The following is a 3,552-nucleotide window of genomic DNA, read 5'->3' as shown; positions in this document are numbered from 1 at the left end:
TATATACGTATATTTCACACAGGAGAGATATGGCTTGATTTGCCGTCCTACACTGAAATAGGAAAGGATTGAATTTTCATGGACCTATCATAGCACATGGCCTAAACACACAAGTACAAACACATACACATAAAAATACACAATAGGGAAAAAAAACTGACTGCAACCGGCGGGCGTCTTGTATTTTCTGTGCCCGGGGCTTTCCATGTCTTTCAGCCCCGGGCGAGGTTGCAACCAGAGGGAGCACTTTTGGCTCCCTTTTGCAGATTCGAACTCGCGATCGCGGGTTTCGAATCTGGCGCCCTTACCCTCTCGGCCACGGTGTCGAGGGGCAACAGGAATGGGTTGGGAGAGGCTTTTATGCAACATTTATGCCCCCCGGTTGCAATATATTTTCCCCTGATTTTATAGATCCTCTGTGGGAACTAATGCACCCCAGTCACTTGGAGTTCATCTATGTTTAATTGTTCACTGTCAAAGAATTGTATTTCTTATAATGTATTAATTATACATTTAATTTAAAGGGAAATGAACCTTAATGAACTTGTATTTATTTACTTTTGTAAGTACCATCCCTTACGTACTGCGCACGCGCGGTGGTTCCTCACAGCATAGCCACCTGGGGGGTAGTCGGTCACTCCACCAAATGCTTGCTCATGGGAGCTCTGTGACTCATCTCGTAAGTGACCGCCATTTGCATATTATCTTGTATAGGAAAACTTCCCTTTACATATTCATTAAATCACATTTTTGTTTCTTTCACAGCCCGTTTAATGTTTGTATATTTCTCAAGAAAGGCTGGACAGAATCAATCGGCGCACGGCCTAGATAGTCGTCAGAGACACGCTCCTCCTAAGAACAATGTCTGCATCAGAATCTTTGCAAACATCTTGCGGGCTGTATGATTTGTGATTTTGTTTGTTTGTTTGTTTGTAAATATACATGGCTTATGAAAAATACATCGTATTATACTCCTTTTCTTAAAATGGCATCTCGATAATGAAAAGTCTGTTGAACGACCAATGCTTAACGAGATCAAAAGAACCGACAATGGTAACACAAACAATGTGCACCAGAAACAGGGAGCCAATAACGAAAACAGGAGTAATTCTTATTATAATAATGGTAATAATACTGGCAATAATAGTAATAATAATGATGATAGTAATAACGATTATAATGAAGATGATCATGATAATATAAATGATGATAGTAATAATGATGATAATAATTAAAATAATAATTTTAACAATAATAATGATGAAGATAATAATAACTATAATAATAGTAATAATAACAAGGACAATAATAATGATGATAGTGCTAAGAATAACATTGTTAATATTATAATGAAAATTATAATAATAATGATAATAATAGAAATGATGATAAAGATGATGGTGATGATGTCCATGTTAATAACAACACAACTGTCATAGATAATAAAATAAAGAATGATGATTAAAAAATAGTGATATTACCTTAATCTTTGCCAATGTCCTCTATAATGATGATAACAAAAGTATAGACAATTATGATGGTATTGAAGGTGATAATGATTTGTGATGATGACAATGCTGATGGTGATTTTGATAAGGCGAATAAAGATATCAGAGGTGTTGATTGGAATGAAATGAATTTATACTAAGGGCAATTGTAATGATGTTAATAATGAAATCAATGCTAATGATAATGGTGATAATTACGATGGTGCGATATTGGTCAAAGAAATAGAAATGGTTACGATAATAACGATAGCGATCACTTTGATTACCTCAAGAATGAACTTACAGACGACATTAAGAAGAGTTGGTGTAGTTATGGAAATGATGAAAATTATACTCAGCGAAAATTATAACAGCGAAAGTACAAGAATTGCAATATGACAGCGACATAAATGATCAGGGAGAAGAAGAAATGAAGAAACGGAGGGAACAGGGAAATGGGAAAGAAGAAAATGAAGAAAAAAAACGGATAGATAAATTCATGCATACATAGATAAATGGATAAATATACATAAAATTATATATATATATATATATATATATATATATATATATATATAACGAAGATAGGTTAAAGACTAATATTCAGAGAAATGAGATTCAGTATAAACAGATAGATCGCAGGAAAATAGATATATAAAAAGAGGGGGAGGGGGGGGTATTATCAAAGGTTATATTTCGTGGCGTCAATGTTTATATTCCGAATGCCAAGGGGGGTGGGTGAGGGAGGGAGAGATACACAGAGGGAGGGAGAGATAGACAGAGAGAGGGATGGAGAGGGAGAGTAATAGATAAATAAATAATCTAGTGAAATTCCATTTGTTGCAGTGGATATTCTTGCTGTGACATGCTGTTTATTTGCTTCTAAATTTAAAATCCGCGTGTAAACCCACAGCCATGCAAATTCTTAGTCTCTTATTTTTGAGCGAAGAGAAAAGATACTGTCAGGCACTCTGCTTCCTCTAGTAGCAATTGCCATTTATTTCTTATCCATCTCTGTATGTCTGGAGGGAAAGGGAATAAAGCGGCTGTTACTGTACCTACATTTGTTTTCATTTTATGTAGAATTATGTCTCACTTACCAAAGAACGAAGAGCTATTCAATAAAATAGCTGTATTCATTAAAAAAAAAATATATATATATATATTGTATTCTGAATTCAAGGCAAACTACTAGTATATTCTCGATATTTATAAACACCTAGCATTCAAATATACAGTAATCTGAGCCGCAGTATTTTTTGTTATGCTAACAATTCTTTTGTATACATGCTATGAAAGTTTCAGGTTTATAAGATTATGAATAGGATTCATCAAATTTAAGAAACTAAATAATCACACACAAAAAAGATATTCAGTATTTATTTTTTACAAGCGACCTGAAGTGGTGATAATTTATCACTAAGTTAGGAGGGGAAAATTATACCTGACTCTGGCCTTTTGACGTCTCATTTGTGAAGGATAACAGCAGGTTCCAGCATTGCCCAAAGGAAAACACACGGCAATAATACGGTCATCCGAGAGAAAAATAGGGTGATATATGAACTGATCACGATAACAATGGCAATACCAAAATAACAAAATTAAAATTCGATATCAGTGATAGCAATGATAAAAAGATGTATTAATAATGCCAATCATAACAGCAGAAATTGTTATATAATAAAGGCACGATGATAATGATACTGATAATAACGGTAATGATAGTATATAATAGTTATAATGATGATGATGTTACATTAGTAGTATTAAGATAATGCTAATAGCAGTACTAATGTGAAGATACAAATTTTGATAAGAATGGTAATGATAACAATAATGCTGATAATGATAATAATGATATTGATGATGATAAGAGTATAATTTGGACCTCAGTCAGTTTTAACCTGGAGTTCTGAAAGGAATCATAATATCAAGACTTCATGAAGTCAAAACGCCTGAAAACCCATTGAAACACTGCTGGATACTGTGCAAAATGTAAACGTGAACATGTGATGTTCTAAAAATAGCCCGGCCTGGTGTCTCTATCACTGTATCTATCTCTCTC

Source organism: Penaeus vannamei, chromosome 11, assembly GCF_042767895.1.
Source record: "Penaeus vannamei isolate JL-2024 chromosome 11, ASM4276789v1, whole genome shotgun sequence".
Classification (NCBI taxonomy): Eukaryota; Metazoa; Arthropoda; class Malacostraca; order Decapoda; family Penaeidae; genus Penaeus; species Penaeus vannamei.
This window is presented reverse-complemented; position numbering follows the sequence as displayed.